This window comes from Erythrolamprus reginae, chromosome 4 (assembly GCF_031021105.1).
Source record: "Erythrolamprus reginae isolate rEryReg1 chromosome 4, rEryReg1.hap1, whole genome shotgun sequence".
Lineage (NCBI taxonomy): Eukaryota > Metazoa > Chordata > Lepidosauria > Squamata > Dipsadidae > Erythrolamprus > Erythrolamprus reginae.
In genome coordinates this window covers 109892840-109906188 of record NC_091953.1, presented here as the reverse complement: position 1 = coordinate 109906188, position 13349 = coordinate 109892840, and positions in this window count along the sequence as shown.

The window sequence follows — 13349 nt, the reverse complement described above, 5'->3', positions numbered from 1 at the left end:
CATCCTATATAAGGTAAGGCAATGTGGCATTTGTGCTCTGACAGATTTAACTCTCACAAATGATGTACAAAGAGATAAACGTGATATTATCATTCGCACACTAAAAAAAATTACTTTTTGCAGTATTGTATCTAAAGTCTGACTTCAAATGAGGAAAGGCAGACAGGTTCATTTTAGCATCTTTTCCATTCAAACATAACAGATAGAAAGATAGATAAAAGATAGGTTGAGCATTATTTTATATATAGTTTAAGAGGCTTTCTAGAGGAATGAAAGGATAGATTAATCCCTCATAGTGCCAATTTCCAGGGAAATATTATTTTACACTAACACGCTATAATCATATTGCTTCTTTTACCTGAATTCTAGACTTGCTTTCTCAAAAGAAAAGCCGTCTGAATTCAATCTAGCTTATTCCCAGGTAAGTGGATGTAACACTGCAGCCTTACAAACTTTAATATCTGACATTAAGACTCGGAATAAATTACTCTGGAAGGATTTGGTGTGCTGTTGCTACTGGGGATATATAGTTGGCATTCTCTGTATGACTGAAGGGCAGACTGTCAGCTATGTTCTTAAATTTCTCATCATTAACTGGCTCGTGACAAATATGAACAGCATTAAATGCCATTTTTTATAGCTAGCAGTTTTTTTCTAATGTGGCAGGGTTATACCTCCAAAATGTCAGCCTTCTTGATAAAACAATCCAGAGTTTTTAGAACACATTCTTCCAAATTAACTTACTAGAAGTTTTTTGTTTTTTGTTTAAATCCTCCTCTATGTAACTTTGAAAAATGTCAAGCCTCCTGCTATACCGTACCGACTTTCTGACATTCTTGGGCAATGCAGTTAGATATTTGATTTTTTTTAAAATGTTGATATTTTATTACCACTGGCCATTTATGGTGTTTATGACTTTGCATTTATATTCACATTAGTTATTCTCTGATTAAGTAGATATCTTGTCTTTTGATGTAAAGAAATATCTGATGCATTTTGAAACAGTACATTAATTAATGATGCTAACATATTAATTATAGCGTGAAAGACATATATTTGTTTGAACATTTCAACTTCATAAATTTATCCCAGCCTACTGTATGTAATATGGTTAAATAATTTTTAGTTTTTTTCTTAAATCTTAGAAAGAAGAGATACTAAACTCAGATGTAGTACCACTTTCTAATATTCTTTTGTAGCAACCAAATTAGCAAGTGGGTCATTCTTGAAAGAAGTAAAAATGCTAAACTTCAGATACATTTTGAATGTACAATACAAAGTGCAACATTTTATAACTCGTGTAGTGCAACCTCTAAACCAGTGATTTTCGACCTTTTTTGAGCCGCGGCACATTTTTAACATTTACAAAATCCTGGGGCATACCACCAACCAAAATGACACTCTAACACAGTACATATTATACACCATCAGGACAGACATAACTAGCTGAGGCTGAGGCTTCATCTAGTGGTGGCAACATTTACCTCCAGTCCTGACCAGGATTAGAAATCGGGACCACGGGGAGGATTAGCAACTTCAATTATTCGCCACGGCCACACAATGACAAGTACGTGGCAGCCCGAGCGGTGACCTTCCTGGGATGAGAGGTGGCCTGCTATTGGTTTATCGCTAGTGGTTGGGATGAATCCTAGAAGGTATTGGTCAGTGAGCATTCCCTGTGCCTCTACTCTTCCTGTTGCTGATAGCTGGAGGGTTTGTGAGGGGAATGTTTATGTTCGGATGGAGGCGGCTGGCGGCGGGCCAGATATATGGCCTCCGTGGGCCATATCCAGCATGCGGGCCAAAGTTTGTGGACCCATGTTTAATGTCTCCACGGCACACCTGACCATGTCTCACGGCACACTGATTGAAAAACACTGCTCTAAACAATACCCTTATAAAAATAAAAAATAAGCAAGATGTCCCACTAACTTTTTTATTTCTATTTGTATATTTGTGTTTTCAGAAATACCCCATGCTATGAAAAAAAGCATACAGTGCTTTTGTCTACATATTTATTTATTTATTTATTTATTGTTTGTTTGTTTATTTATTTTGTCCAATACACAATACACATTGAAGAGAATAGACATATAGTAATATATATAAAGAAAAGGATAGAAGAAAAAGATATAAAAATAGAGGAGAAGATATATGAAAGGAAGAAAAGATATATGAGATAAGGAGAGACAATTTCTTCTATATCACATTCTAATCTATGATTTCACATTGCAGTACATTGATTTTTAATGTTCTCCTAATTTAAGCCGAAGATATAGAAGTCTTAGTTCTCTTGACCTGAATTTGAACTTCCTTCCAGTCCTTCCTATGTCCTACAAACAATCTGTGTATGTGTGTTAAAACACACAGAGACCCACAGAAGAGAAGAAACAGAGGGAGGGGGGCAACCATAATAAGAAAAAGGAACCCAGAAAATGATAGGATCAACTGGCTTTAATTATGTTTTAATATTGTTGCATTACCAGCGTACTTCAGAATTGGTGGGGTGGGCTTAAGCAGATGGAACAGCCTCTTTCACTCCTGTTTCTTTCCCTCTTTAGATCGCTTACTGTCATCTGATTTACTTAGACACAGCAGCTGGTATGCCTTGATTGGGTGAGCTTTGCAAGATTAAATTCTGCCACCTTGACCTACCATACCGAGCAACCACAGAGCCTGGGCTCACCCTGTGTTCTGGTGCATGAAATTAGTACTAGAAAGGAGATAATATAGTGCCATAACACGGTGTGTCAGTCAGGATCATTCTGGAATTTTGAAAAGGAGGAAAAAGTTCAGCCCCACTGCCATGCCCTATTTAATAGCATCCAAAGGGGATGGGAGAACGATTACATAGGCCAACTGTTTTGAGCAGATTGGGGTGGAGTGGGGGTGGAGAACACCAGGGCAATGGGATTTCCAAATGTAGTCCTCTTTAAAGAAAAAAATGAATAGTGTCCTTGTATGTACTACACTCATCTTGCCTATGCCTCATTACGAGTTTCTGTTTGTTCAATTAGCAAAGGAGAAGCTGAATTATAATACTCCCACTGAGCAGCAGTGGTGAAGTGGAGGCTCAAACTGTCAGCTTTTGTTCAGCTAAGCTGTTTTGGATGTGAGTGAAAAGTCTGTCAAAGTAGTAAATGCCAAATTGGAACATGGCTTTCTTGGAGGACTGAACCTGATTTTACAAGCCAGGGTACCTTTCTGAAGTTTAAATTATTTTGGAAACTTTAATTTTATTTATTTATTTAATTTATTCATTTGTCCAATACACAAATGCATAGGAAGAAAAATAGACATGTAGTAATATATGTAAGGGTAAAGTGAACTTAGAGGAGAGGATATATGAAAGGAAGACAATATATATGATAAGTGAGAGAAAGGAAAGACAATTGGACAGGGGACGAAAGGCACACCAGTGCACTTATGTACGCCCCTTACTGGCCTCTCAGGAACCTGGAGAGGTCAATCGTGGAGAGTCTAAGGGAGAAATATTGGGGGTTAGGGGTTGACACAATTGAGTCCGGTAATGAGTTCCATGCTTCGATAACTCGATTGTTGAAATCATATTTTTTAGAGTCAAGTTTGGAGCGGTTCATATTAAGTTTGAATCTGTTGCGTGCTCTTGTGTTGTTGCGGTTGAAGCTGAAGTAGTCATTGACCGGTAGGACGTTGCAGCATATGATCTTGTGGGCAATACTCAAATCGTGTTTTAGGCGCCGTAGTTTTAGGCAGAGTTTGTGACAGAGTTATGATGGTTGCCCAGTAGCGCCTACAGATTCCTATTTAAAAATTCAAGCAGAAACACAGGATGGAATTTCTAGATAACAGGAATGGATAAGCTTTATATAGAAATATTTGGCTTTCAATACCCATAAATAATCAGTAAGCGTAAAAAAAATAATCAGTATGCATAAGTATCAGATTTATAAGGTACAGGGTTGCACAGGGCTGGCCTTCTCCAGGTCCTGTCAACTAAGCAATGTAGGTTGGCAAGGCCATGGGGAAGGGCCTTCTCTGTGGCCACCCCAGCTCTATGGAACCAACTTTCCCCCCCAACAATGTTCGTACTGCTTCCACCCTACTGGCTTTCTGAAAGGCTGTGAAGACCTGGCTTTTCCGGCAGGCCTGGGTGCCATGAACTTTACATCTGTCATGGCCAAATTATATTGAATGTTATGCATATGTGTTGATTGGATTGTTTGAGTTGTGGGTTTTTAAACTGGGGTTATCATTTTAATATTTATATTTGACATTATTATTATTATTATTATTATTATTATTATTATTATTATTTATTAGATTTGTGTATTGTTGTAAGCTGCCCTTAGTCCTTTGGAATTGGGCAGCATTGGAGTCCAAATGAATGAATGCATGAATGCATGAATGAATGTATGAATAAGAGCAGCTAAAGGCGTGGCCTATTTGGATTTTGGGACACTGCTCAGCCACCTTTCCAAATCCTGGAGCCACTCTTGGGTTTTTCTATGCTCTATTCATCTCTTCACTGAGAAAAGAACGTTCATCTAGCAAAAGCCAGTTATGACCAGTGTTCCCTCTAATTTTTTTTTGGGGGGGGCGGAAAAGTATAGTGTCTGAGCGGCAGTCCCTTCGGGACTGGGCGGCACAGAAATAATTAATTAATAAACAAACAAACAAACAAACAAAAAACCCACCATGTTTTGCCTCAGAGAATTTCAAAATAAAATACTGTACTATGTGTCTATAACAGTGAGCTCATAATAGGGCAACTCTATCAATATCAAAATGCCACTTAAATAGTTGAGCTAGTTTCAAACTAGATTTTGATTTTCTTTCTCTCTTCCTTACTCCCATTCTTTTTCTTTTTCTTTTCCTTCCTCTCTTTTTTCTATCTGTTTCTCTCTCTTCCTCTCTTCCTCTCTCTCTCCTTCCCTCTCACTCTTTCCCTCTCGGCTTCTGGGCAGGTTTGGAAAACTCTGAGTTGATGATGATTTTTAAGTGAGCGTTTGCTCACTGCTCAGCTTAGAGGGAACTATGGTTATGACTGGTATTTTTGCAGAGGTACAAGCAAGGTTACTTCCAATTCACCGGCTGCCTCTTCTTATGGAATGTGAGAGCTGGCAACATTTTGGATCATCTAGGATCCAAAGATCATCTAGGATCATCTACCACCTGAGTTGTTCTCTAAGTGAGGACAACAAAGGAAAATTTCTCTGCCTTATTTCATCACTTGGGAAAATCATTCATGAAAACAAACTGCATTTCTTCACCAGGGGACATTCCCTGTAGCCACAGTTGGTGCCTTTAATGTGCTTGACTTTCTCCATAGGGAAACAGTTCATTAGATGACATGGGAATACATAATTGTTCTAATCCCTATTCATAAGCAAAGCCGTAAATTATGGCTCGAGAAATATTTTGATTGTAAAATCCATGTAGTATGCTAAGTTGGAGATTTGGTATATCACAATACAATTAAGAAATTTTCGCTTGTTTACTTAAAGTTCACGGATCATCCTGAAGTCATTTCTGGACATATGATTTCCAAATATACAAATAAACAACTTCCATATGCAGTTGGAAAGAGAAGTAAGTGACCCTTCTTTTACCTGCTTATGACTTGTGATATAAGCAACAAAGTTACAAATTTTACAAGACAGACTTGGTTAATCACACAGAGTGCTGGCATGTGTAAAGAATTCTCATATCACCTTTCTGTAGTCCAGTGTAGCGAATTATTAAGTGACTTTGCAATCGGTACTTCAGGATTAAGTCGGTAAAACAAGGAATACTCATTCTGCTGTCCTTTGTTTGCAATTTTTTCATTTATACTATTTATAAGACCACGATAGTATATTGATGATGGTATAGGATAGGATAAACAGGTGAAAACAATTGACGATGGTAGACACATAAAACCCTACTCAAATCTTTTATAATTGCAAAAAATGTATTGTATAAATTTGGGGATGTGACTGGAACTAAATTAAAACAGGTTACGAAATAAAAATATGATGATCAACCAGAATCTACTTCTTATGGATTATCTGAAATTCTGAAGGAAGCTATATATCTAAAAAGAAAAAAACCCCATGAGATTGTGCATGTATGTATTTTATACATTAGCAGATGCTCCAGCACAGCATATGGCTAGGAATTAAAAGATCAAGTGTACATGAGAATGTCAGATAAATAAGATAATGGTTAAATTCCCTTCCTTTTCTGTCCTATTTGTTAAACTCTTGAAAGCAACATAAACTGAGCATAGCATGTGTATCTGGCAAAAATATGCAAAATTATTCATTCAGTGCTGCAAAATTATTCATTCAGTGCTGCAAAAATTAAAAGTTAACTTATGCTATGTACACTTTTCTACATTATCTTCAACGCAACTGATTATCCTTTAAACACTGAGTTATTTCATGGGTTAAAGAATAGAACTTAGAACTCTGCATTCATTGCAGATTTATTGCCATTTATGTTTATAGTTGTTATGGCTTGTCAGAATGCTGCTTCCAATACTCAGGGATGGGCAGCAGGCAGGACGGGGTGGAACACAGTTCCGCCAGCGGGAATTTATTTATTTATTTATTGGATTTGTATGCCGCCCGTCTCCGAGGACTCGGGGCAGCTCACAACATAAATGAAGCCGTGTGCCCAGCTCCAGCTAAGCATCCCACCCTCCCACCCCCCTCCTCCTCCTTGGAAAGCGGCAGGGAGACCAGCACTGGCAGGAGTTGCAGGGGGCCCATTTCCTCCACCCTTTTTTTCTCAACAGCTAATTCGCACCCATTCACCTAGCTACCCAGCCTGAGGTGGGAGGGTGACCCATGAAGGAGAGAACGGGAAACATGAAGCAAATTGTCACCCCATGTTCTGTCGGGCTCTCTGGTAGAATCCTTCCAAAAATTCACAGGTACAAATTTCAGACACACACACGTTTGAAAATTCAAAACAATGTTCTTTATAATGAAAATTCACTTAAACTAAGCCCTCTTTTGGTATAGCAAAGAGCACTGGTCTCCAAACAAACTGGTAATTTGTACAAGTCCCTCATCAGTTCTGTGATACTCAGCTTGCAGCTGTGAGGCCATTCACAGTCCTTCTTCTTTCACAAATTGAAACACACTTTGCTCTGGTGTAGTTTCAAAGCAGGGAAAAATCAGCACACAAAAAGTCAAAGTCAGTAAAGCAGTCATGAAACACAATGATCAGATAATCATCCACAATGGCCAAACCCACAGGCTGCTATTTATAGCAGCCTCACTAATTACCACAGCCCCACCCAACCACAGGTGGCCTCATTTTCTTTGATAATAATGTCTTAGTTGTTGTTGCCTATGCATCGCTCTCCACATGCTTGGCTGCATCATTAACTCTTGTTCTGAATCCAAGGAGGAGCTAGATAATCTCCTTCTGAGCTGTCTGCCCCACTCTCCCCCTCCCTGTCACTCATGTCTTCTTGGTCAGAGGAGCCTTCATCAGCAGATTTCACCGGGGGCAAAACAGGCCTGCAGCATGTGGATGTCTCCCCCACATCCACAGTCCTTGAGGCAGGAGCAGGGCCAGAGCTAACCACAACACCCCAGAGAGCAACACTGGTGAGGTTGTAAGTCGAGGACTTAACAGTTCACTTGAACGATGATGAATGTTCAAGCCACTCCCACCTGGTCACATGGCCATCAAACCACACCCACAAAGTAAGTCACACCCACAAAATAAGCCACACCCACAGTGTGGCAGTAAAAATGTTGGTTGCCCATTACTGCAAATACTGCTTGGCTAACATAACCAGTGGTGGTTCAGTCACAGAGTCTAGATTTCCGTATTCTTGGCATCCATAAATAACACTTACCTGAAACTTTAGAGAACTAGGTTTGTTTAAGGCACCTTCCTATGTCCCAGTATATCTCGTGTTCAGATAATTAAGAAACTTCAGACCAAACGAGATTGTTTGTCCAATTATTATCATTTGTTCTGGCTAATTGAGGTTCTCCATGATGGGAGCAGCTGGACCCTTAAAAATAGCATAAAGAATATTCTCTACAAGACTTTAAGTGTCCTTCTTGCAATGCTGGGCATGCTTCAATCTAATTAATTTGATTATTTTTCAAGGAGAATTGTTTTCAGAATATGAATATTGTTTTGGCATGTATTTCTTATGCATCCCAACATTCTTATTCAGAGCTTGCTTAATAAGGTTCAGGAGGGAAGTGTTTTTAATAGGACAGTGAACACAAGAACAAGGGGGCACAATCTGAGGTTAGTTGGGGGAAAAGATCAGAAGCAATGCGAGAAAATATTATTTTACTGAATGAGTAGTAGATGCTTGGAACAAACTTCCAGAAGACACGGTTGGTAAATCCACAGGAACTGAATTTAAACATGCCTGGGATAAACATATATCCATCCTAAGATAAAATACAGGAAATAGTATAAGGGCAGACTAGATGGACCATGAGGTCTTTTTCTGCCGTCAATCTTCTATGTTTCTATACCAAAAAGAGAAAAAAACCTTCTATGTTTCTATGTTTTCAAAATTGCTGCATTCGAAAGTTAATTTTTTAAAAATTGAAATTATCCTAAATGGATATGTGCTTCTGCACTCACTTCTGTTGTGAGGTGAAAAAAAGAGAAGGAACTCATATTCGATCTGTTTTTCAAATCTCTCTGGATAAGCAGACTTCTTGGTTTCTTAGCTTCAGTTAAATCTCAAGGGAAGATGCCATGTGCGGCTCCCCATTTGGGTTTGTTAAGGTCACGAAGTTCTAAGGGAATTGAGCAGAAATGAAAGATAGTCGGCAGAAATTTTAAAAAGCAGCAACAATTCTTCACTCTCTCATGAGAATTTAAAATAATAAGAGTAAGAATAACATCATTGTGTAGGTGACTCTTTCTCAAGACAAAAAATGTTAGAATATCAAATGTTAACATATTATTAATTTATTAATTTATTATTTATTTATTATTTAGATTTGTATGCCGCCCCTCTCCGCAGACTCGGGGCGGCTCACAGCAAGATAAAGCAAATCATGACAAATCCAAATAAATTTAAAATATTTAAAAGGTTTAAAAAGAACCCCATTTACTAACAAACACACACACAAACATACCGTGCATAAATTGTACATAGTCATCATAGCTACATTTGAAAGAACAAACATTTTCAATTGGTTTGTTTTTAATGTTTTTAATAAAAAGAATGTTTTTAATAAAAAGAATGTTCACCAACATTTTCACCCAATGTAAAAAAAATCCAAATAGCATTTGTGAGTACAGTTTTTGGCAAAATAATAGATGATTTTGAGACACGAACAAAACTATCTGCATACTTTAGGATGTATAACTACTGTGTCTCTACATCATTGGCTATTGTTGGTTAGAGTTTGAAATAGAAAGGAAAACTAATATTGAGCTTTACCTCATGCAATATCATCAAAATAATTTATTTTTGGTAAGTCACAGGAATTGCAATTAAATACCGAGAACATCTTTAACAGAAACAACTTAAGGGAACAAGGAATTGCAAGTCTCTTTAGAAATATATTTCTAAAATTAATTAAATCCCTATCTCACATGAATCCAAGTTCAGAGGCACCTGGGAATGGGAGAGGAAACAGGTCTGAGTTTAAAGAATCTTCCTTCCTGAAAAGAGTATCAGTAGCTGACATGTTTTGACTGATTCATTGTATTTCTAATCTAGCTAATTACAAGAGTTATAAATAACTCTTAAAAGTTATTCGAGGCATGAAATCAGTAGTTCAACATAATACAGCACTAAACCATATTAATAAGCAGCTCACATTAGAGAAACATCTTTCAGCTGTGGCGAGGGGGACGTTTGCCCAGGTTCGCCTGGTGCACCAGTTGCGACCCTACTTGGACCGGGAGTCACTGCTCACGGTCACTCATGCCCTCGTCACCTCGAGGCTTGACTACTGTAACGCTCTCTACATGGGGCTACCTTTGAAAAATGTTCGGAAACTTCAGATCGTGCAGAATGCAGCTGCGAGAGCAATCATGGGCTTTCCCAAATATGCCCATGTCACACCAACACTCAGCAATCTGCATTGGTTGCCGATCAGTTTCCGGTCACAATTCAAAGTGTTGGTTATGACCTATAAAGCCCTTCATGGCACCGGACCAGATTACCTCAGGGACCGCCTTCTGCTGCACGAATGCCAGCGACCAGTTAGGTCCCACAGAGTGGATCTTCTCCGGGTCCCGTCAACTAAGCAATGTCGCCTGGCGGGACCCAGGGGAAGAGCCTTCTCTGTGGCGGCCCCGGCTCTCTGGAACCAACTCCCCCCAGAGATTAGAACTGCCCCCACCCTCCTTGCCTTTCGTAAACAACTTAAAACCCACCTCTGCCGCCAGGCATGGGGGAATTGAGATCCTCTTTCCCCCTAGGCCTTTACAATTCTATGCATGGTATGTATGTATGTATGTTTGGTTTTTATATTAATTGATTTTTAATCATCAATACCAAATTACTATTGTACACTGTTTTATTGTCGCTGTTAGCCGCCCCGAGTCTCTGGAGAGGGGCGGCATACAAATCCAATAAATAAATAAATAAATAAATAAATATAAAACTTCCCAAAGTCCATGGTTTAATTCATATTTCATTATTAATTGAACAATCCAATCAATATTTCAATTTCTGCCAGTGAAAAGCTATTGTCTCCTCTATTAATTGTAATTATTCTCCCCCCCCCAAAAAAAATATTATAGAAGGTTTTGTAAACTTGAGAAGGATTTTTATTCTTCTTTCCAACCTCAACAGTCGGTGCCGTATCAGATTATGCAACCTACTGATTATCTCGACGATTAAAAATTATATTCAATTTGGTGGACTTTCATTATCTCATCAAAAGATCTTTCTTAATATCTTAATGAAAATTGGTTTGGAAAAAGCTAGGAATGGGGAAGTGAAGCACTGAGAGGGAAGGGATGAGTCTGATGTCATCCATAGTTCCTTTTACTAAATTATTATACTGTCCAGCAGTATAATAAACAAGCATGGGACCACTACTTTATACAAAAGCAGAAATAATTGCTGGGTCAACAGGTCCTGTCTGATTAAACTTTCAAATTAGTGTAAGAACATACTGCTGCTTTTGTGCAATGTATTGGGAAAAAATTATAGAGATAAAATACTGGTTCACTTTCAGCTCTCAAATATCTGCAGTGCATATGTTTATCATTTTTCAGAACATATTGAGAAATAAGACAAGAAGCTTATTGTTTGCAGCTCCCTGATTTGGGATTCATACAATAACAGTACAATCAGTAGGGCACCTACTGAACTTAATAAAAGTTGTCAGTACTAAGGTTGTTTCCATATTTCTTCTTCTCAGATCATAAATTGATTATGAGTGGAAATATATTTTCAAAGTATTTTTAGCTCAGGATATTACTTTGCATGAATACAGAACAGCAATGCAATATTCATACTTTCTTCTGCTAAAATAGGCAGCATTATTTTCTTTTAAAAATAGTACAATCTTTATTTTAAATTGGGGGTTTGAATAATAATATTTGAATAATAATAATAATATTTATATTTGTCTCTATTAAAGAATATATTACAAGTAATTCTACATAATGAATATAATAAATTTAATACAAAACAAAACTATTTAATAAACATTATATTATACCCTTATTGGTCCATAACCTGCAGAGAGTGTGGTTTGCATTTTGAATTTAAAAATAAGATTATGAATTAGATTAAACCTATTTTTGCTGAATTTAGTTGCCATTTATATCAATGGAACCATCATTAGTATTTGATTTTAAGAAATCCAAATATAAATATAGTTGTATTGCTGTATTGGTGCTGTATTGGTTGATTTGACAGCAAATTCTTTTGAACATACAGTACATGTGTCATGTGTTCGTGAGTGTTTATGGACAAATACATAAACATGAAAATTTGTTAGATAGTATGGAAATTAACCTGTTTAGAATAAACATAAAAAATACTTTTTTAGAAACACTGTAGGTTTTCCTATTAGGAAAAAAACCCATTTGAATTGTAAACACATAAAAATGAAAATATAAGATCAAAATATATAGTGGTTGAAAAATGTGTCTTATTTATAGAATAATTTATAATTCTATCCAAGTTAGAATTTTAGGTCATATCACACATTTCTGAATAATAATTGCTAATGAAAGTGATGTAGCTGGTTGCTTACAGTATTTCTCAACATATTTAATGAGAGTGTTTATTTTTTCCATTAAATTAAAAAGGAGTAGGATTTTCAAGGGTTGATTTTTCAGCATATTAATCTCTTGAAAATTTGTTTTATTAGTGTTGCATATTATGTGCTGCAGTCTTTTTGACTACACTCTAAGCCAACAAGACTTTTAATTGCTGCAAGCAGAAATCAAATGAAACATTTCATAAAAATACTTTAGACAATAAATTGTTCATGGCAAACAGATTATTATTTTAATTAATTAAAAAAATCAAATTAAAAAAATACATGAAACTTTTCTAGTAACAAGGAAAAACAAATTGCACAGTAAATTGATAGAGATAATTCATATCTGAAATGTTCTTCTAAATAAATGTATTTTCAGTCATTTATCAAACAGTCATTTGTATTTTCAGAGTACCAATTATCTGAGTTTCGGGGGGGGGGGGGGGTGTTTCCAAAGCACAGGCTCACAGGGCTTCTTCGTATATTCCAGGAAACAAGGAAATAAGTCCTCTGATCTCCCTAAATGAGATTAATAAATTCAGGATATTTTATCAATAGCAATAGTTAAGAATTTGAGTTTGATCAACCAATTCTATATTCTCTCATAAGCATCATTTCTTCTCTGTTATGTTTGTGGTTTTTTTTTGCTCTACCGGGAAGAAAAAGTACTTATGTCTCCAATTGTGGATGGGAGAGACCTTTATTTCTCAAAAGGAAAAAAGATGGGCAAAAGCTAAACTTAACTTGAAGGCTATCTGGGAGTCACATGCTATAATCCACAGTGTGAATGTTGGAGTTGAAGAGTTCATCGCAGGGCCTTGAGCAATGAATCATTTGTAGGTTGGAGAAAATAATCGGTACATTTGGCACATTAAGGAGTTAATTTATAATTTTGTGGTCGTTTCACGAAGCTGCATGAAGGTAAGCATCTTTTATTTTTCATTCTGTGCTAGGGGTTCAGTGAATGTAATCAAATATCTAGACGATTGCTTCTGTTAGAGCTGTTAAAAGCAAACATTCTTTGTTGTAGCAGAGAAAAACAGAATGGATGCAGTATTTCCTTTGATGAAAGGCAGATAACAAAACACAATCTTTAACAAAACACAATAGACAAGACTAATAAAGGTGCCTGGATGAACTGCTAGGTTTGTCTTC